This window comes from Physcomitrium patens, chromosome 3 (genome assembly GCF_059467195.1).
Source record: "Physcomitrium patens ecotype Gransden chromosome 3, ASM5946719v1, whole genome shotgun sequence".
Classification (NCBI taxonomy): domain Eukaryota; kingdom Viridiplantae; phylum Streptophyta; class Bryopsida; order Funariales; family Funariaceae; genus Physcomitrium; species Physcomitrium patens.
Window position 1 is genome coordinate 23,370,376 of NC_143412.1, and position 24,358 is coordinate 23,394,733.

Genomic DNA, 24,358 nt, shown 5'->3' on the forward strand with positions numbered 1-24,358 from the left:
ATGGTCGTCCGTCTATGACTTCTACATGGACAGGCTTAAGTTTCTTTACAAGAGAAATATTGTGAAGCTTGGCAAACTCTTCATCTATAAAGCAAGTGGATGCACCCGAGTCTAATAAAGCATCGACTTGTAGTTCTTGAATACCCAGATGTAAAGGTACCATAAAACAATCTAAAGGTTGAGCTGAGAGAAAGGGACCTTGATTAATTTTGGATGTTGAGATGTCTAGCCGCACGGTCCCTATTGTGGCTGGGCATCCTTGTTTTCCTGCATGCTTGTACTCCTGAGTCTTGTTGTTTGAGGCTTTTGTTTCTTCCGACAATCTACAGCTTTATGGCCTGCTTCTCCGCAATATAAACACAAGTTTTGTTCAAACCGTCGCTTCCTTTCCTCAGCTGTGAGGGGTTTGAAACGTACCGCATCAATTTGCATGGGTTCAGGATCTGTGGAGTGATTCTCTAGACCTTTTGAAAATGTAGCAAATGCTCCATCATTTCTCCAGCTTGATCGTCTTTCTTGTCATAATTCAAAGAGGCGGTTGTCACAAATAATTGCCTGAGATATAAGTTCTTCTAAAGTATCCGCCTTAGGCATGGTGATCAATAAGTTCTTGACATCATCTCTCAGTCCATATCGAAATCGTGTCATGAATGCCTTATCATTCCAATCAAGATCACATGTAAGCTGTTGAAATTCTGCAGCATAGATTGCAGCAGAACGTGATCCTTGTCGCAGATTTTGTATCTTTCTTTCAGCCACTCTTTCTCGATCGCTATCTCCAAACGCAACAGTAAGTCTCTCTATGAAAGCCTCTAGGTCGTACAATATTGGAGAATCCTTCTCCAATAGTGGAACAAACCAAGAGCGAGCATTTCCTGATAGAAGAGTACCTATGAAAGCAACTTGGGTAAATCCATTCGGATAACGAGAAGGGTATAGGCATAGGTAAAGCCGTACTTGTTGCACAAAACCTCGGAAGTTGGCTCTTGTTCCGTCAACCTTGTTTGGCATACTCGCTTTTGGTTCTTTCGTACTAATCCTTGAAGTATCCATAGAGGTCGTATGTGATACATGTCTTGCTTCTCTCAGGCGAATAATCTCTTGTTGTAGGCTATGAATTTTGCGTCTAGCTTCTTCGGTCACTAGATCAATTTGAGGTTCTTTACTTGGATTGCGAAGAAATGTAATCTCCTTTCGTACACTATTCATAAGAGCTTGAAGATCTGCAAGAGTTGCCACTCTATTGTCTACTTGTGGAGATGCACTGTCTATGACCTGGTCTACTTCCATATTTAGAGAATAGATGGATTAAAATTTTGAGAGAAGAAGAAATTGCTAAGTCTCTTGGAGAAAATTGTAGCACTACTTGTCACTAAAACCTACTCGGAGAAAAGAAAAAAGAAAAACACTAAATGATTTCAGTTTTAGAGGAGGGTAATCTGCAACCTCTAAAAATGCCTCAATGCTTTCGAGAAGAGGGGTAATCCGCACTCTATCAAGAAGGCAAAGCTTTGAAATCGATGTTAACAGTCTTTTTTACTAGCTATGCTAAACAAAAAGAAGGAATTAATATCAGTCCAAGAGAGGGTAATCCGCAACCCTTAGAACGCTCAAGTATCTCCAAGGAAAGGGGTAGTCCACTCTCTGCCTCAAAGAATTAAGCTCTGATATAGTGATTGAGAAAATATCAGTTTAGAGGAAGGTAATCCGCAACCCCTAAAGCGCTAGAATACATTCAAGAAGAGGGGTAATCCGCTCTCAAACAAGCAGGATTCAGCTCTGATATTAAGATAAAGGTAGTCTCGACAAACTGTCACGGACCAAAAATACAAACAAGAAATCTAAACAAGAAGTTCAAGAAGAAATGACAAGAACTAGATTATCAGATGAGTACAAGAGCAACGCCAAGACAATTGAGCTAGAGCTTCAAGAGATGTATTGTCGAGACTGAAGAATTCTTCAGCCTCGACTCCTATATATACTACTGGCCTATGGTTCTAAGGAAGCGCATCAAGAAGCTTCCCAAGAACTATGAAGCTTCTCGAGCAACTACCCAAGAGCTAGGAAGCTTCTCAAGTAACTTCCTAGAATCTACTAGAATATTCTAAGAATCTTCTAGAGCCTTCTAAGGGAATCTTTAGGGAATCTTCAAAGAATATTTAGGAAATCTTTAAAGAATATTCTAAAAGAATATTCAAGGAATCTTCTGGAAGTTTCTAGAGACTTCTTTCTAGAAGGTTCTAGAAACTTGTCTCTAGAAAGGTCTAAGGACTATGTCCCTAACACTAGGATAGAAAGACCACCTTATTATTTGATTATTGTAGAAGCCTTCATAACTTTTTTCAAATAAAACATTTGGAATACCATCAAGAGTTGTTCCTACTTTTAATTAAATTATCAAACATCAAAAGTCTCTTTTAAAGTTGTGATATCAAATATATTATGATTTGCCATATATTTAAAGAAAGACATGTTATTCTTAAGCATTGACATGTCAATTATATCAACTTGAAGGTTGTGACAATTGTAATATCTTATTTGATAAATTAACAAGTGATAGCTCTTGAGTTGAATCTATTAGTTAATGATTTTCTATCTCCATAATGTCACAAATATATAAAAATTATAAACAAAAGTAGAAGATGGAATATTATCTTTCTTAGATCTTGTTTCTTTTATAGTAAAGCTTTGCTATTCTTCAACTTGATTTTAATGGATGTCGTCGATAAAAAGCCTCAACCTTCTTTATTACATTTGTAAGATTTTTTGCTGGCTTCCATGTGCATTCACTAATATCATATCTACGCCAATGAACAAGATATTCTAATCTATTTTGGCACCACCTTGAATCTAAGACTTCTTCTACCTCAAACTCTTGATTATTATTTACTTCTATAAGAAGAAATGGCATTTGTCTTCTTTCCAAGATATTCACTATCTTATATGGCTCAAGAAGAGACACATGAAATACAAGATGGATTTTCATAGGCTTTGGTAGATGTAATCAATAAGCAAAAAAATTGACTTATTTACAAATATGAAAAGATTCAAGCTTACAATAGTCCAATTTATCATAAGGACAAATAGTCTTAATATTACGACAAAATAGCCGTATTTTGTCACCTATGGTGAATTATGATTGTTCTTTGCAATAGGCATTTACATTGATCTTTTTTTGTTCTTGAACTTCTTTTAATTGCATCTTTATTATTGCATGTAGCTTTGACAAATAATTCATCAAATCTTTTGCTATAAGATTATCAACATTTTAAAGTGAAAGGTATCAAATTATAGATAATAACTATAATCAAAAAAAAAAAAAAAAAAAAAAAAAATCCTCAAATATTGCTTCAAATCTTAATTCATGTATTCTATTTGTCCATTAGTTTGAAGATGAAAAGCCAAAGAGAGTTTTATATCTACCTTTAAAATCTTAAAAAGGATTTTTTAAAATCTTAATAAAAATTGCATTCTTCCATCTAATAAAATATCTTTAGATAATCTATGATAAAAATAGATATTATCAAGAAAAAACTTAGTCATTTTTTTACATATGATAGATTTTGTATATGATACAAAATGTGCCATCTTTGTAAAACAATCTATTATCACAAATATAGAATCATACAAATATAAGATTGAAAGATCTATAATAAAATCCATAGAAACAAAAGTTCATGGTTGTTTTAGAATAGATAATGGTTAGAAAAGTCTACAAGGTTGATGAAAAGGAGTTTTTGATCTTGAATAAATATCACATGATTGTACAAAGTCTTTAATTGTCTTCTATATTTGAAGCTACCAAAGATCTCTTGATATGAGCTCTAAAGTCTTATTATATCTAAAATATCTAGTTGTAAGAAAGTCATGATGAACTTGAAGAACACATAATTGTGCTTCACCTTTTGGAATATATAATTATTCCTCAAAATATAGTAGATTATTCTTAAACTTAAACTAAGAAGTATTATAAGATTTAAAAGAATTATTCTTTATATCATAAACAAGAGAATTAAAGAACATTCTTGATTGAATTTGGTTGACAAAGATTGGATCAACAATCAATATTGATTTTATTGCTCAAAGATGAAAATCCTTTAGTTTCAAGAGGATTATTCTTTGTTGATTAAAAGTTACATGTCTTTCTTTTGATGCAAGATAAAAATGTCTAAAAAAGGTATTTGACAAATCTTATTATTTTTTGAGTTAATAAATAATCTTGATAAAAACATGCTCCAACAAGCTTGAAAATGATTCAAAACATGTGTTGACATAAAGTACTTAAGATTATTGTGACTCATATATATGGTGACTGAATTAGAAGCATCTTCTAAATAACGATGCCATTCTTAAAATGAATCCATGATTGTAAGAAGTTTTTTATTATAAATCTTATAATTAATATCAATTATTGAAAATTTCTTGGAATAAAAAGCTATTAGATAGAATTTATCATCTGCTTCTATTTTTGATAAAATGACATCCATAGCAAAATCTAATGCATCTATTTTCATAAAGAATGCCTTCAAAAAATCAATGCAATATAAAATTGGTGCAAAAATAAATGTTGTCTTTAAGGTTTCAAAAAATGCTTCACTTCTTTGTTGCACTTAAATTTATCTTTATATGTCAAGTATATAAGAAAGGTTGCAACTTAAGGAAAACTTGTGGTGAAGATTCAGTAATAATTGACAAATCTCAATAAACATTGCACATCTCTGACTATTTTTAAGATCTTCTAATCTTTGATAGTTTAGACCTTTTTAGGATCCATCATAAGACCATTGTTTGAAATGATGTATCCTAACAATTCAACTTGAATAGTATGAAATATACACTTTTCTATCTTATCATATGATCTTATATCACTTAGTTTTTATAATACACTACAAAAAAAAAAAAATCATGCTTTTTTGTGTTCTTAGAATAGATCAATTTGTTGTTTAAATAATTGACAATAAAATCATCAAGAAACTTGCAAAAAATATCATTCATTGGATGTTGAAAATTAATTGGCACATTTATGAATTCAAAAGGCATGACATTATATTCAAAATACCTATACTTGGTTCAAAACATAATTTTCTATTTGTCTCTTTGTTTAATACATACTAGATTGTATACTTCTCATAAATCTATTTTTGTATAGATCTTTGATTGATTTAATTAATCAAGAAATTCTAAAATAAAGAAGAGAGGATACCTATTTTTGATGGTGATCTTGTTGAATATTCAATAGTCTACATACATCTACAAAGATTCATTTTTTTCTTTACAAATAAGATAGGAGCTTTGGCTAAGGATTTGAAATAGCATATGAAGTTCTTAGTCAAATTTTCATCAATATATTTTTTGAGTATAGCCAACTCATTTTGTAATAGGCTATAGACTAGTCCAAATGGTGTTTAAGCTCTTTCTTGAAGTTTGATGGAATGACCATAAGGATAATGCTTTAAAAAAATATCTGCATTTTTTTTTTAAAGACGTCTTAATAATCTTGGTATTGGCTTTGAATACTACTTGAAATATTTTTTCATCAATAATAAGTATAGCATATACAATAAAAATTGACCCTTCTTTTGTAGCATGCATGAAAGTTCTTGTACCTACCAATAATGGTTTGGATGCATCAATCTTATGGATTTTTATTTATTTAGCAAAATCTTAAGCTGAACTATGGAGAAAATGAAGATTGCTAAAAATCTAGTCTTTTTTAAAGTTATACCTTTCTAACCATGATACTATCAAAATAATTGGATTAGAAGGAGATTTAATCATATTAAATATTACTGAATTATTATGATCACTAATTGCTACTTCTACAAAAATAGTTTCATATGTAATATTTTCAAAAGATAATAAACAATCATGTATTACTTCTACATGCATAATTTTAATTTTCTTAATTAAAAATATATCTTATTTTTTGACAAAATCTTTCTTTATAAAATAAATTGAGGCTCATTAATTCAACAAGAGTAAGACTTTGTGATTTTTTTATTCTAAATAAATTCTATTATAAAACAAGATTAGAGATCTGAAGAAAAAATAAGACGTTTACTAGCAATTGCATAAGATTCCAACTGCATGGTCCCTATTATAGTTGAAAAGATTTATTCTATGACACATCATCTTCTTTAGTAATCATCTTCTTCATTTTGTGATTATGTTGCTTCTTTGGACAATATTGATTAGTGTCCTTAGATTCTCCACAATATAAGCACAAACCTTCTTGTCCATAAAAAGTCTTTTCTTGCTTAATAAGAAGTTTAAAACATAATATATGAATTTGACCTTGATGAATAAGTTTTAGAAAACTTAGGAGCTATTGTCATTACTTGACTTGTTCCTCTTCAACCAAATATTTTTTCTTGATACCTTTCAAATAATCTATTATTGCATAAAATGGCTTTAGCAATAAATTATTTTAAAGATTTTGCTTTTGACATTATTAATAATAAATCTTTGACGTTGTCCTTTAATTCATATCAAAATTGATTAATAAGGGCTTTATCATTTTAGTCCATGTCACAAGCAAGGTTTTGGAATTCAGCAACATATATGGTAGTTGAATGTGATCCTTATTATAAAGATAAGAACTTGGTCTCTACTATTCTTTCTCAATTATTTTCTCTAAATGTGGTTATAAAAACTTTTAAGAATGAATTCAAATCATAAAAAAGTTATGAATTCTTTTCTATAAAAGATGCAAACCAAGAAAGAATACTTCTAGATAGAAGTGCACCAATGAATGTAACTTGAGTAAATCCATTAAGGTATTAGAAGGGATGTAGCCTTAAATTGAGCTGAATTTATTGCAAACATCCTCAAAATTTTGATCTTGTTCCATTAAACTTCTCAAGCATACTTATCTTTGCCTCCATCATACTTGTAAAAGCAAACCTTCTTAGATTTGGTTATTGAGTCAATATACTTACTTCCTTCAATCATACAATTTTTTGATGTAGACTTTGAACTTCTTTCATAGGCGTAGGAATAGTATCTCTATGATTCATATTGAAAATATGTGAGATTTTGATTCTTAGAGTATCAGCAAGCTTGTGAAGATCTGCAATAGTTGTAAATCTATTCTTACTTCTACTGAGAGTAACATCTATAATCTTTTCTTTTTATAAATAACTCAAATAAATTCAAAAAATCAAATTAAAAGAAGATAATCTACAATATCTAATATCAAATGAAAATTTCTACGTATAAGGATAATCCACTCTTTTTAAAGAAAAAAACAATGTTAAAAAATAAGATTATTTATTTAAAAGTAGATGGTTTGTAATTTTTAAAATACAACAATAGAAGTGGAATAATTCACTTGCTTCTAAAACAAGATAGAAATAGTAAATTAACAATTCTTGTCAAATTATCAAAGATATGAACCTCAAAGAAAGAAAACCTCAATACACTCTTAAGTCACTTGAGGATAATATAGTATTAAATTAGAATAGCTATTGTCAAAGAAAATAAACTAAAAAGTCTTGAAATAAGATTAAAGACTAGAAAGGCATTGACAAGAATGAAAAGGGCTTCACTCTTGCGTCCATATATACTCTTAACTAAGAGCTATGTGGCAATGTCCCGTACGACTTCCAAAATATGTTGACTTTTTAAGACATGTATCTTAACTTATAAAGTAAGTTTTCTATATGTGCACTACATAGTTAGCTTGCTCTACAAGCTACCAACATGTGATTAAAACTTGTGGTTTTAACTTTACATGTAAAATTAAAATCACAAAGATAAAAATATTATGAAATAAATCTATTTTTATCTAATTATATTTAATCATATAAGTAAATATTAGAATAAATATGTATGACCATGACACTATGTTGACATTTGAAATACATGATATTTTCATACCAAAAGTGTTCATAAGATTGTGAAGATTTATAATAGTTTTAAACCTATTCTTACTTTTGTTGAATGTATCAACTATTATATTTTCTTCAATTACTTCAAAACATAACAAAGAGATATAAAAATCTATTTACTTCTAATGCAAAAGATGAGTTATAAATAATAAAAAACTCACTTTACTCTTATGTCACTTGAAAGAGTAGATATTTATTCAAAAAATAAAATATTATTAAAATTAAAATAGCTATAGCCAAAGTTAAGAAGAATAGTGATTCATAAAGTAAGACTAAGAATAGAAAAAGCATTCATAAGAGTAAAAAAGATGTTACTTTTACCTCCACTTATACTATCCAATTAAGAATTATGTACCAACATTCTATAGAACTTCCAACATGTTCATAACTTATAAGACACATATCTAACTTTCAAGACAAGTTTCTTGTATATACACCACATAGCTAATTTATAGTATAAGTTGCTAACATGTGCAATGTATAGATAACTTATTAGTTATATTTTTTATCTATTAATAAATTATATACAAGTATGAAATCAAATCTACATCTATAAATCTTTTCAAAAGCTTATGTATAAGATATTACCAAATCTACCTATGTTTATTTTCTATCTAAGATTTCTTATCAAAGTAATAAAGTATGTCTACAATATTATATTATTACCAATATATATATATATATATATAATTATTTCTTAATACACATGTCATATTCTATTAATAAAGGTAGTCAATGATTTTTAGTGAAATAATAAATATAAACATAATTATAAGATATCAAAATCCAACAAGTCTTAATCAATATGTAATTTTTATTTTATTTGTTGTGAAAGATTCAAATACAATAATTTTTGAAAAAAAAGATTTTTTTTTTAAGATACAAATATTTGTAAATATAAATGTATTTTTTCACATAACATCCATCTGCATATTTCTATATTCTTTGTATAAACTTTTTCAATATTATACACTTCTTGTTTAAAAAAATTGTCTCTAATTCTTATAGATGTGTTATAATAAATCCAAGTTATTAATGGCAGTATAAAAAAATAAACTATAATTGGAATATAAAAATGTATTTATAAAGATTTGAATTAACCTACATTTGATATGAAAAAAATATAAACATAAAATCAAAAAACACATGCTTGTTTTTACATGGATTTGTAGATTTGTTTAAAAAACCAAAATGATTATTGTATACAAAAGGATAAACATTGAACTACTTCTTTAATTCAGAAAAAAAAACAAAACAAAACAAAACAAAACAAAAAACTTTTAAAATCATTAATTATACTTTTTTCTTGAAATATCACATAAAAAACCATAAACCTTGACTGCTAATACCTTTGTATATCGTAAAAATATGAGTCTCAAATGTAAGCAATAACTGTGAATATTATCTACGTTAATCTGCCCACACATTCCTACTTGGCAGCCTTAAACTACTCACACACCTGACATCATTACACACAAAACAAAAAGGGTATTGTAATGCCAAAGACCATGTAGTAATCTCTACTTCTGAATTGTTACATTACTATTATAAGAAATATAACTCATTATTTGCATTCTGTAAAATAGAAGTATTATTTTCTAATTCTATTGTATTTTCAGTTATTTAAATGAAAATGTGCCCCTACACTCTGTGTATGCTAGAAGTAAATAATCATATTAACTTCAAAAATAGATCCACTACCAGGCAATGCAAGAGAGAACCCAAACCCTTCTCCGCCACCTCCTACCCTCCAAGAAGAATCTTAAGTTGAGTTTTGTCTTTATTCATTGATTTCAAAATAAACAAATAAATAAATAAAATCTTATCCCTAAATTAAAGAACTAGTCAAGGAGATTGAATCATGAAAATAAAGTAGGTGAATCTAATATTCTCCAACAAAAATGTAGAAAATAAGTAATCAACAAATGAGTTTTAATTCCAAGGACAAAGAAATACTATACATTTAATTCTATGTATATAATGCATGTTTATGTTTCAAATAATATCATACACATATGTTAGCAAGTTTATTATGTAACTTTTTAAGCATTTACATACCTCTACTATTTGACAATTAGTTCTACTCACAACACTTTTAATTGCATGTACTTTCATTACCATTTCAAATCCATTTGTTGTTTTTCACAGAAAACTCAAATATTTAAAATAAAAATGCAAATCAATCAGTATTTAAAACAAGAACTAAAGTAAAGTAATTAAAATCAAAATGTGTTGGATTACATTCTACCCAACAAATAAGATGGCCATTTGTGTAATTGAAGACATGGCATTTTTATTACATCACCAATACTATAACCTATGTTTAATTATATCAAATATAACTGCACTCAACTTCTTATTCTAACAAATCTGGCCAACATGATTATATACATTATTTTATGATCTTTGATTTAATCCTGAAATTCCATTTATGCCTCATTTTGTATCTCCATCTTGTATTTTATACAATTTCTATGTATCAATAAGTGATATTCAAAATTTTCAAGTATCAAACTATAATACAAAATTTCTACAAAGAATGAGCGCATGTAAATGTCTCCTTCGTACACACACACACACCCACCCACACAAATCTCCATCTTTAGGCCTATTTACTAAGCATCCTGTTTCTCAAATTACTCACTTAAAGTGAAGTCAGATAAGACCACATAATCTTACCCAGATGGATTCTGTGTATTTAATAGCTTATCCAACATTATCAGGTACATGTTAGATTCAGTAAAAAAATCATCTCCTTTCTACATTGAAAGTTGGTGAATTCAACATTGTGTCTCCATGCCAAGAAGACTTTACTTCATGTGTTATTAGAGCTTCAAACTTGTGTATGGCAAAATGAGGTTTAAGGTCAACTACAAGACACCATACTATCATCAAATTCAAAAGCTCAATAAACAAATAAAGCTGTGAGTATTTCAAAATACATGTGTCATGTTCTCCTCTAAAAACATGGGCTGAACATTAACATTCATGATTAGGATATTAAGCTATTGTAACAATTTTGATTTACACAAACACTTTGTAAACAAGTCTGGGAGTCTCTACACAACCAGAACTTGGTGTTCATTAGTTATTATTATTATTATTTACAGACCCTTGGAGACTCTATTCACTGGACTTTCATGATACAAAGCCTCTTATTTTAGATTTTTTGTTACAAAACACAAATCATGAAAAAATGCAACATAAACACCACACAAAAGTAGCACCAAATTTTGTTTTCATGATCCATGCAATTGTAACTGTGTTCATAGCTAGTTGTTACAACATGAAATATGTATATCATTTAGAAATAAAAAAAGATGAAAAATAATAACCAACGCAAAGAATTCAACTCATTGTGTCTGATGAGTGTTGCAAAAACAAACCAATAGGCCTTTGATGGAATTTGAACTCAGCTATGTACAGATACCTATCACTGCGGAATCATAACCCGGGGATCAGTGGCTGTAGTTTAGTGGTGAGAATTCCACGTTGTGGCCGTGGAGACCTGGGCTCGAATCCCAGCAGCCACACGTACCTACGAATCTAGCGTTGAAGATGCGTTTTGCTTACCCTTTTCATCGTTCCGCAGTACATCACTTTTCAACTGTGGCTCATTATCACTTTTAAACCACCTTCAATTCTCGTTTCGACGACTCCCGCCGGCATTTTACTTTACAAAAAAACCAACAACATTCTACTACAAAAATCAATCCGCCAGTTTCAATATGTTACCAACAAAATAAACAGAAAATCGCATCCCCATTTGGAACCCAAGGTGTCACAAACGGTTGTGCTAAACCTGTTCATAAGCCACAAACTAAAGAAGAGTCAACACAGGATTGTCACACCATTACTTTTGTCTTGTTTATTTATGGCTGCATTTCTATTGTCAAAACCAAAACGCACATTAGGCCATCCATCTCTTGTGAATCTCCTTGCCGATGTTTGCTAAAGAAATCCAAAACATTCGAAAAGTATTCCAAAAAGAATTCAATACATTTGAATACTGTGGAATGTGTTTGAAAGGAAATGCTCACTAACTTGCATGACATCACTTGCTATTGAAATGTATCAGCAACTGAAACTGGGTGGGCCTGCCATGCAATGCAAGGAAGGGTGGTTTCACACACTCCACCACAAGGAAGGGTCAGATGATCCACAAGGAAAGAGAAGGATGGATAGACGGGCGGATGGAAGGATGCATGAATTCACGTGGATAGCATGGTGGGGGAGCAGATGAGTTAGGGTTAGGTCTCCGGGGCCGGCTGTGCCAGCCTCGTGGAATTGTGCAGGAAGAAGGCCTCCCTTCTCCCCACACCATGGGGTATATATGCGTCCGGTTGTAGTAGACCAGCATGGATTCAATAGCATCGCTCTTGCACGGCTGGTGGGTCTTAGGGTTGTTCGGTGAGGCAGGCGTCGGTTTCAATTTTAAATCTTTTTGGTTGTCGGTGGTTGTGGGGTAGTGAGTTCTGCGTATCGGTTCAGCTTTTGGCTAGACTGTGGGCGGGCCAGGATCAATGGCAACCTCTCTCACAGGTGATAGAGGCTGTCGGAGTTATGGTATGTGGGCAGTTTTGTGAAGTGGGGGATGCGCAGTCCTGTGTGTACAACACTGTGTTTTATTCCGTTGCACAGGGAGTTGAATGGTGGATATGCTAGAGTGGTCGGGCGAGTGGGCAGTTAGTCAGCACCTTATGGCTGGATTAACAATCAATCATTGGCCCCACATCTTAAGACGAAGCGTGGACGGTCATTTGGTAGCAAGTCCTGATGTTGGGGGTTTAGCAGTGGGCTGTGCGTAAGTGTAGTGTACGAGGGATGGAAGGAGTTTGGGTTGTGGAGGCTGTGTTGCGTTTCCGGTGTTTGCAGTGACGACAAGAAAATTTCGTCAAGCTCAACAGACTTGATTACGGGGATAGGAACATCGTTTCGCATCCCATATGATAGTTAACCCGCTGATCCGAGCAAACGCCGTGAGAGAATGTCTGCGTGTTGTGGGGTGGGGAGGGGGTGCATCTTGAGTCGGTGATGACAGATCCTAGGCTTGTTTCTCAAACATTCGCAGTGGCCGCCTAAAGCTTTCGCCTTGCTCGGCTTGAGAGCTAATGCAGCTTCCAAACCTTCCTTGGATATCTGAGACTTGAATTTGATGTGGTCCTGTCACGAGTGTTGTCCGACGCTGGCCCTGTGTGTCCACGTATCTGCATACGTGGCGGACACACTAGATTGGCCGCCGCCAGCGAAGTTGATTTTTCCGTCGCTCTGTCGGTACTGACATGGGTACCATAAGCACCTAGAGCTTGCGAACGACTCCTACAAAGTCATCGCCCGCACGTCGCATAACCAAGTCACAAAAGCCGTGTCTTGCTACTCAGCTTGGACAACGTTCATGAACAATATAACTTGTTAAGAAAATCTGGCCTTTTCCTACGAGACGGCATCGTCTTAAAAAATGTATCAAAACGCTGGCGATTAAGAAAATGAGGCTTGTGAGCACATCTGCTCGAACTACCCTTACGATAAAAAAGGCGAGACTCTATTATGATACCGTTTTTGTAACTAGGGTACTGCTGGTATCTCAAGATATCAAATATCACAACTGCAGAACACGACTTCAATCTCTACTCTCTCTCGAGTGTGTCAATTCGGCAGAGAACGATTCCGAAAGTTCGTTCTAAAACGAAAGTGCCCAAACTGTGAAGTTTTACGTATATTGGCCTTCTGTGGTACACTGCGATCTTTAAGTTAATTGTGTACAATCTGTATGCATCAAAAAAGTGTTGGTTTAACCGTGACCAGACAAGATGTAGGGTAAAACAGCACCGGTAACTCAGTTAAATGTTATTCAATCAATTTTTTTCGTAATTCTAGTTTTGATTTATCTGAATGTGAGGGCATAAATTGCTTTGTTGATTAATGATTATTTCAAAATTTCAAGGCAATGATGCAGACTGCAATGCAATGATGTAGAGTGAAGTACATGTATCTTAGGAGGGAAGTAGAGCACTATTTTGTGCAGGTGCTTTTAGCTACTGCATTTATTCGATTTTCTAAAATTCATTTCTCTTTAAGGTAGTGTAGTTGACTTTGGGGTCTTTTGCAAATTAAGACTATTATTGCATATTTTGGAATTTTAAGGCAAGATGTATGTCAATGGCTTTTCAGCATGCGATAATACATGCAACTATTTGAGGCAAGGAGTTTTATATGCAGCTAGCTTTTTGAAAGGTATAGTAGTCATTTGGTGGTAAGATTGAGCTCAAATCTATGGAGCTCAAGGTGGATTTTGTAATTGGGATGAGTTTGAAATCAATCTTAAGAATCAATTTTTTGCCCATCAATGTGTAGAAGTTAGTACATGATCAATTGATTAATCTTATATAATCTAGATCAGTGCAAGATTATGTCTTCCGATTCAGATCTTTATATCTTTAAATTGACAATGTTTCTAAGGCGGAGATGATGGATTGATTTATATAAGGATTGAAACTTATGATTCAGCAAGTAATAGAATTAAGAAATCTGTAAACATTTGAAGAAGCAATTAGGATTGCAGAGTGGATTAATGCTATAGAATTCAGAATTTGTAGAGCACAACTTAATAGAAGAAAATCCTATGCTACTATCCAATATTATAGCATAATAATCAATACCTATAGAAATCGATGCCTTGCAAGGACCATTGATACCATAGAGTCAACAAATATTGGCATAGGAGAAATTTTATTATTATTGTTGAGAGCCATGTCATCAGATCAAAGATTGTCCAAAGCGTCAAAATTTATATACCAACAAATCAAGGTGGATTCACAATCTTGAGGCTCACCTTGATGATAAAGAAATGAAGCAAGAAAACAAGGCTCTCTAGTAAAAGCATTGAGGGTGAATATTGAGGATAACTGTTGTTTTATAGAGACAAATAGCATAACCTTAGCTAATTATCAAATGAATTGACTAGTGTACCTAGCGAGTAGACTAAGAAGACAACTATGTCAAGTGCTTGTAGATTGCAACTCTATAAAAAATTGCATCTTGACTATGATTGCCAATTGACTTAGAATTAAAACCAAGGTGATTAAAGGAAGAAGTATATATCAAGCTAATGACCAAGAAAACATATTAAGTGAGACATGTGAAGAAGAAATCTTGAGGTTTAATGACACCTATGCTTTAAGAGAAGTTTTAGGCAAAAAAACTTAGATATGACATTATCTTTGGTATGCCATAGCTAGAGGTGGAAAATAAGCAAGTAAATAGGCTAGCAAGGATAATTTTTTTAAAAGACAATGGATGTAAGGTGATTCTTCATACCTCTATATTGAGTGACGTAACAAAACAATCTGCAGCTAAAAGCTTACTTGTAAAGATGACCTTTATAATAAAGAAAATTCAACATAAGCAACTAATATATATGGTGGTTCAAAATGGTGGAAAAGACAACTAAAAGAGCAAAACGAGCAAAGCAACTCATACGTAAATATTAAGATGTTTTTCCAACTGACTTATCTAATGGCGTGCCACTTGATCAAAGCATCTTCTTTCATATAGAATTATTGCTTGGAGTCAAACTAGCAAGTTGACCAATTTATTATCTAACACCAAATGAACTTCAAGAGTTGTAAAAGACATTAAAAGTACTCTTAGAGAAGGACCTTATTCAAGAAAGCATGTCACCAAAAAGAGCATTTGTACTCTTTGCACTTAAAAATGATGGTGGACTTTGGCTTTGCATCAATTATCAAGGCTCAATAAGTAGACTATCAAGAATATATATACAGTTTCATATATGGATGATCTTCTTGACCAACTTTGAGGTGGAACCATCTTTACCAAATTAGACCTTCACAATGGCTATTAACAAACACCTATTACAAAGGAGGATATAAAAAAGACAACATTTCGTACAAGCTGTAGGCATTTTGAATGGCTTATTTTATCTTTTAGCTTCACCAATGTTCCAACTTCCTTCAAAAATCATATAAAAAAATTATTTTGAGACCTTTTGGACAAGTTTGTTATTATCTTCATTGATGATATCCTAATCTATAGTAAAATCCTTAAAGAGTATGAACAACTCCTACAAAAAGTGATGCATCAACTACAAGATAATTGCTTCTATTATAAGCAATCAACATGTGAACCTTGGAAGTCAATGGTCACGATTTTAGGAGATATAGTCTCTTCCAAAGACATGCACATAGAACATGATAAGCTGAAAGTAGTGGAAGGTTGGCCAATCTCCAAAGATGCTTTTTAAGTCTACTCATTCTTAGGAATTGCTGCATATTATTGTCGTTTTGTTTGACAATTTATATACATTGTTGCTCCATTAATAAGCCTATTAGAGAAAGGTGCCCCATTTGAATGAAAACTAGAGCAGCAAAGTACCTTTGATAGGTTGAAGGAGGCACTCATTACTACTCTAATATTGCAACCATATGATTCCAACCTTCCTTGTACACTTGACATTGATGCTTCCAACTTTGCTATTTGAAGCAGTCCTTCAATAAGACTTTGATAGGAGCCTTCAATCCATGACATATGAATTAAGCAAGCTTAGAAGGATAGAACACAATTACTCTACACATGATCATGAGCAATTAGCAATTATATATGCCACAAAAGTGTGGCAATACTATCTGTTGGAGAAGCTAGTGATTGTTTGGATTGACTATTGATCCTTGCTATATAATTTGCATCTAAAATATCTAAAATCATGACATCATCATTAAAAAGAATAATTGCAATTTTTTGACATTCAACTTAAATAAAAACAAGGGCGATAACATATTGTATCAGATAACTTATTATGGAGATCAAACTTGAATGCCTAATTGGAAGAAAAAGAAGAAGTTGCTACAATTAATAGTATCATTTTAAACCTAACCAAAGAGACAAAATAGAAAGAAGCTATGCATTGAAATACTTATTTCAAGATAGTTAGCAATCATATGAAGGTGGATAATATATTATATTAAGACTATATTTTCAATGATGGCTTATTCTATTTAAAAAAATAGATTTTATATACCTAACAATTTATACTCCGGATGCACATATTTCAAGATAGACATGACATTCTAATATTTGGGTACCTAAGACATGAAAAGACTCTAGAATAAATCTCAAGGATATGATTTAAAGTAGGTTTAGACCGTAATATTTGAATATTGTATGTTCTTACAAGTCATGTCAACAAAGCAAAGCACACAATGCGACATTTCTCTGGCTATTGTAGCCAATTCTACTACTTACAATATGTTGGAAGCAAAAGACCATGAACCTTAGTATGTATTTGCCACAAACACCTCATAATTATACCACGGTTGTTATCTTTGTGAATCGACTTTCAAAGCAACTTCACTTGACTATAGTGTGATTTAATATTGATGCCCCAACACTTGCACAAGTCTTCTTTAACACTATCTTTCATCTTTATGAATTATTTCATCCCATCATTTCAGATTGGAATTTACACTTTACAAAGAATTTTTAGCAAGCCTTATTTAAACTACTGATTACGCAACTTGCCATGTCCATAGCCTTTGATCCTCAAACGGATGGACAAATGGAACATGTAAATCAAACCTTAGAAAATATGCTATAGGTATTTGTGCTAGTTTACTATAATAATTAGAATGAATATTTGATGCCCTTGGAGTTTGCTTACAATGATAGTATTCAAGCAAGTATCAATCATTCACCATTTTTTCTTAACAACGGTTAGCATTTGATTATGCCAACAACTCTCCATTGTTCGATCGATATCAACAATCCAACAATAAAAGAATTTATACAATGGCTTACAACTGCCTTATTAAAAATATGATAATACACTTTTATTGCACAAAATTGACAAAAGTAGTATGTAGATAACCATCAACAATGTAAGACCTTTTGAGAAGGTGATTAAGTATTATTCATCAATGCCAACTTTTCACTAGCCATATCAACTCAAGTCCATAAACTAGCATCTAACTGGCTTAGATATTTTTACAGTTATATAAAAATTTCTAATCTTGCATACTACCTCGAGTTTCTGTAACATATTTGGAACTATTTGGTCTTTCATGTTTTATAGTTGAAGGAAATCATATTGAATCAAGGCACATCTTGCATTGACATTAACAACGACCACCACTAATTATGACTGATGACCAACAACAATATGAAGTAGAGAGCATCTAGCAGCAAAGTCTTTGTTCTTATTACCTTTCAAATAATCAATTGTTATACACAATGGTTTGGACAATAAATTGTTCTAAAGATTTTACTTTTGGCATTATCAATAACCAATCTACAAATGAAAAGATTCATATTTAGTAGTATCTTTTCAATTCAAATAAGATTCATATTTAGTAGTGTTTAGGTGTAGTTTGTATTTTTTAAGCATTTCTTTGAAAGTATCAAACCAATACAATAAGCAAGCCCCTAAATCCAAGTATCAGAAGTAAAGGTCATGTTGTAGTAAGAATCTTTGTAAAAATCTATGTGTAGTGGAATTGGTGAATCTTAACCAATATAGATCAATAAAGGATAATCAAGTAGAAGAAGAATAGGATGTCACAAATATATATATTTATTCCAATAATTATTTATATGATTAAATAGAAGTAATTAAAAATAAATTAATTTCATAATGAATTTTAGAAAAGCTTTTTAAAAGCTTTATAGACACTTCTTTGACTTTATACATGTTTATAATTAATTGATAGGCTAGAAACTAGGTCAATAAGTTAGCCACGTAGCACGTATGTTAGTAGCTTGTGGAACAACCTAACTATGTGGCAGACATATAGATAACTTGTCTTGTAAGTTAAGTCATTTGTCTAACAAGTCAATGTGTGTTGGAAGTCCTATCAAATATCGCCACATAGCTCTTAATTAGAGAGTTTATATAGAGGTAAGAATAAAGCCTTCTTCACTATTATCAATACCTTTCTAGTCTTAAGTCTTGTTTCAAGACTTTTTAATCTTCTTATCTTTAGTAATAGCCATTCTAGTTTAATATGTTATCATCTTTGAGTGATTTTTTAATCATTTTGAGTAACACAAGATTGTATTGAGATTTTTTTTCTTTGAAATTCATGTCCTTGATAATTTGATAAGAGTGCTAACTCATTATTCTTATCTTATTTTAGAAGTGAATGGATTATTCCACTTCTATTGTAATATTTTGAAGATTGTAGATTATCCATCTTTAAATAAATAATTTAATTTTCTAATATTGATTTTTTTCTTAAAGAAGTAAATTATCCTTCTTTGTAGAAATTTACATTTGATATTAGAGGTTGCAGATTACCTTCCTCTAATTTGACTTGTGAATTTGTTAAGTTAATTGAAATGGAAGGGAAAATCATGGATGCTATACTTAGCAAAAGTCAAAATAGACTTGCAACTATAGCAAATCTTTACAAACTTGTCAACACTCTTAAGGTAGAAATTTCACGCATTATCAGCATCAACTACAAAAACACTAATTCTATACCTATGGAAGAAGTCCAAAGTCTATGTCAAAAAATTGTGTAGTTGAAAGAAGCAAGTATATCAACCTCACAACCAAATCTATGAAGTTTTGCTTCTACAAGTACGATGGAGACAAGGATTAATATGCCCAAGAAGTTTGATAGAACAAGATCAAAATTTTGAAGATTTTTACAACAAGTCAAGCTCTATCTAAGATTGTATCCCTTCCAATATCTTGATGGATTTATTCAAGTTGGATTCATAGGTGTACTTCTATTTGAAAGTGCTTTCTTTTGGTTGTTCTTTTGATACGAAAGAATTCATGACTCTTTCATGATTTGAATTCATTCCTAAAGTATTTGTGGCCACATTTAGAGAAAGTAATCTAGGCACAGTAGCAAAGACTAAGTTCTTATCTTTATGACAAGGATAACATTCAGCTACCATATATGCTATTGAATTCCAAAACCTTGCTTGCAATGTAGACTAGAATGACAAAGCCTTTATTAATCAGTTTCAATATGGATTGAAGAATAACGTCAAAGATTTGTTAGTGATAATGCCAAAAGTAAAATCTTTAGAACAATTTATTGTCCAAACCATTGTATATAACAATTGATTATTTGAAAGGTAATAAGAACAAAGACTTTGCTGCTAGATGCTTTCTACTTCATATTATTGTTGGTCATCAGTCATAATTAGTGGTGGTCGTTGTTAATGTCAATGCAAGATGTGCCTTGATTCAATATGATTTCCTTCAACTATAAAACATGAAAGACCAAATAGTCCCAAATATGTTACAGAAACTCGAGGTAGTATGCAAGATTAGAAATTTTTATATAACTGTAAAAATATCTAAGCCAGTTAGATGCTAGTTTATGGACTTGAGTTGATATGGCTAGTGAAAAGTTGGCATTGATGAATAATACTTAATCACCTTCTCAAAAGGTCTTACATTGTTGATGGTTATCTACATACTACTTTTGTCAATTTTGTGCAATAAAAGTGTATTATCATATTTTTAATAAGGCAGTTGTAAGCCATTGTATAAATTCTTTTATTGTTGGATTGTTGATATCGATCGAACAATGGAGAGTTGTTGGCATAATCAAATGCTAACTGTTGTTAAGAAAAAATGGTGAATGATTGATACTTACTTGAATACTATCATTGTAAGTAAATTCCAAGGGCATCAAATATTCATTCTAATTATTATAGTAAACTAGCACAAATACCTATAGCATATTTTCTAAGATTTGATTTACATGTTCCATTTGTCCATCCGTTTGAGGATCAAAGGCTATGGACATGGCAAGTTGCGTAATCAGTAGTTTAAATAAGGCTTGCTAAAAATTCTTTGTAAAGTGTAAATCCCAATCTGAAATGTATTAAGAAAACAAGTACTTAGAAGACACAACACTTAGCATCAGCAAGGTTGCACACAAAGAGAGTATGGAATAAGATATCTCTCACTTCCAACACCCATTACTTATAGGTGGTAGTTGTTGCCCTAAAAGACAACGTCCACTCTTTGACTTTTATACACATGGCCCTAGGATCCTTTTGGCATCTCACGAGTCTCAAAAGTATCCTATGTCCAATACTAATTACTCTTACGTCTTATACACATGCTCTTAGGATCCTTTGGCATCTCACAAACTACAAGGGTATCCTATGACATATACTAATGACTCATACTTAGTCTTTGGATATTTCCTTGTTAATACTTTATCCTTTTGACTTTGACTTTTAGTCCATGACTTCGTCCTATATCCATTGGATGCCATTACCATATACCAAGAATCCAAGCTTTGATCACTAATAACTAACTTATAGTAATATCCTATACAAGGTAATATTTTCTACTTTTATTTTAACTATAGCCAATATCCAATATTTATAACTAGTATCCAATATTCTTAGCCATGGATATCAATAGCCAGTATCCAATATCCAATAAATACATATTTTTATATCCAATAGCCAATATCTAACAAATATATATTTTGTACCTTTTGCATCAAGTTTGGACTTCATACAATCTAGTACTTTTGCATAAGCAATGCGTCCAAAAATCCTCAGGTGTGAAACATAAGGTTTCTTTCTACTCCAAGCTTCTTATGGAGTCATTGATATAAGTGCACTTGTAGGGCACCTATTCTTTGTGTACACCGCATTTACCACAGCTTTTACCTTCATATTATGTACTTTCCTGCTCGAGAATGCACCGGGCGTCTGGTTGTAGAAAGTAGTATGGAGATTCGTTAATATTCAAGCAGTCTATCGATTTTTGACTATTAGAGTATAAACGACTACAAGAATATATCATAAATCTATACGAATGTCCTTTGATTGCTCGCTGAAATCCTTTTTGCCCCAACCAATAAGTCTCTAGATGTTACAAAGAACCTCGAACAACCCAATCTACTAATCTCGGATACTGCTTTATACTCATGACCTTGTATCCACTGACTATCTTGTTAGATTAACCCAAAAATTTTCATTCACTCCGCATACTCAATCCTATAGACACCCTTTTAATTCTTCAATGACAGACGTAACTTCGATTTCACAAAACAGTCCAGAGTAATCACATCCACTTCATAAAAACCCCGATTCATCAATACAACACTGACTTTCAGCAACGATTGCCTCAGTCTTCTCAAAACCCTATGAAGAAAAAAACCCCAAATCTCTGTCTTTTCTCTCTCTCTCTCCCCCCCCCCCCCCCCCCCCCCCGCCCCCGAAGCATGAAGCTAGCTCTCTGACCCTTAAAATCCTTATTCTCCCCTCTTTTCATTTCTCAACCTATCCTCCTCTTTAACCCTAATTCTCCCCTCTTTCAAACCTTAGCCTCTAAATTTCTTCAATCTTCCGTCTTGGATCTGGAATTGGCTCCACCATCAGAGCTTTCTCGTCCATTTTTTGCCTTTTAAAAGGTTCTTTTTTCTAGAAACAACGTTCCCTGAAACGGCACATAGAACAAGACAGCCTGAAACAAAATCGAAACCTCCGTAATCGGGACGACATTGAGTCGCCCGACCAATTCAGGTCTCATATTGGCTAAAAGGCCCATAGTAAGACCTGGATGTTCCCGTAATTGGGTCAAATCAGTCCTTCGTGTCAAGCTTGCTCAGTCATCGATTTAGTCCTTTCAATTCTGTTGACTCTCACTATTGGACTTGAACGAAGCATTTCGTTACTGGTAAGTATGCCCTGACCGATTGTGATGGGGTGTCTGAAACTGGCCCTTGAATATTGGCATTGGAATCGGTCGTTTCTCCCAATATTCGAGATAACTGAACATTAATAAAAGTCCCCTTTCTTTATATTTTCACGGTATACTCATGTTACAACACGACACCGCCCAATATTCGTGTACAATTTTTGTGTATGAAGCATATTCCTTGTCATCTCTACAATGGTACGATTTACTCTTTCAGCAATTTTATTTTGTTGTGGAGTGTAAGGAGTAGAGGTTTGTCTTGCAATACCTTGAATCTTCATGAAGTCATCAAAATCCTTTGATGTGTATTCACCTCCATTGTCCGTTCTCAACACTTTGATCTTGCACTCACATTGTTTCTCTACAAGAGCCTTAAATTCCTTAAACTTTGAGAAACATTCACTCTTAGCTTTAATGATGTAAATCCACACCTTTCTTAAGAAATCATCAATGAATGTAACAAAGTACCTTATTCCTCTAATTGACGGTGTCTTCATTGGTCCACAAACATCTGAGTGCATAATCTCCAACAATTTTGTTGCACGTGTTGCAACTCTACTTGGAAATGAAGCCCTTTGTTGTTTGCTTTGTATACATCCTTCACAAGCAAGTGTCATGGTATTGTGGCTGAATTGACTAAGATCCAAGCCACTTACCATGGATTGGAGCTCCTTCATGCATTTGACATTCAAATGACTAAGTTGTTGATGCCAAATTCCAAACTTATCTTGATCTTGTAGAAAATCAACAAATGCCGCCACTTCAACTTCATTCACCTTTTTGCAATTGATGAAGTAGAGATTTCCATCTCTAAGGCCTTTGGCAACATGTTGGCCATCCAATGTCTTGACAAAACATCCATTCATGTCAAATTGAATCTTACAACCATGTGATACAAGTTTAGTCACTGAAAGGAGGTTTTACTTCATTTTTGGCACATGTAGTACTTCTTTCAATCTGATCTTCTTCATTTGGTCCTTCACAACAATCTCCACTATAATGGAGCCAATTCCAATGGCTTGTACCATGCCATTGTCTCCCAACCACACTTTTGTTGCTGAAATTTCTTCATAAGTGTCAAATGAATACTTGTATGGTGTCATGTACTTAGTAGCACCTGAATCTATAATCCAATTTGACATGGCAGCCATGGAGGCTCCTTCCTTTGCCATGAAAGCATACTCATCTCCACCAAAACTATTACTAGCATTGTTTGCATTCTTCCTATCTCCTTTCTTGACCTTGTAGTAATTTCTAGCAAAATGACCTGATTTTCTACAAATATAGCAATTCTTCATATTGCTTTTTGAATTATCACATTGGTGAAAATAGCTACATTTGCCTTGTCTTAAAAATAGAGCCAAATCATCACTTATAAGCTCCTTTTCTTTCCTCTTGATCACTTCATGGGCAAGTCTTGACGTGACATAGTTCATAGTAAGCTCCTTCATATTGATGGACTCCTATGCCACAATGAGGTAGTTGTAGGATTCGAGAAGGCTCATGAGTAATGTCAACACAATTTCCTTATCATCAACTGGTTTGTCAACAACTGCTAGTTGGTTAGCAAGTACTTTTACCTTGTTAACATGAGGCATGAGGTCATCTCTTTCTTCCATCTTTACTGTCAAGAACTTCTTTCTTGTCGAAAGGATGTTGGCAAGGTTTCTACTCTTATAGATGTTGCAAAGAGTCTTCCATACTTCTGCTGGTCGATTGTAAGCTATAACATGTGAAAAGTTGGCATCATCAAGGTTTGTTGCAATCATCC

General features: G+C 32.6%; 3 non-coding genes across 3 annotated transcripts; all 3 read left to right on the plus strand.

Moving 5' to 3' along the window:
- Positions 1-11,350: 11,350 nt before the first annotated feature.
- Positions 11,351-11,422, plus strand: TRNAH-GUG (transfer RNA histidin (anticodon GUG)). The gene has a single exon. It is a non-coding gene; the product is annotated as a tRNA-His (tRNA).
- A 1,334-nt stretch (positions 11,423-12,756) lies between these two features.
- Positions 12,757-12,865, plus strand: LOC112280730 (small nucleolar RNA Z107/R87). The gene has a single exon (XR_002969393.1). It is a non-coding gene; the product is annotated as a small nucleolar RNA Z107/R87 (small nucleolar RNA).
- Positions 12,866-12,915: 50 nt separating this feature from the next.
- On the plus strand, positions 12,916-13,036 carry LOC112280721 (small nucleolar RNA SNORD14). Its single transcript, XR_002969384.1, has one exon. It is a non-coding gene; the product is annotated as a small nucleolar RNA SNORD14 (small nucleolar RNA).
- Positions 13,037-24,358: the final 11,322 nt, after the last annotated feature.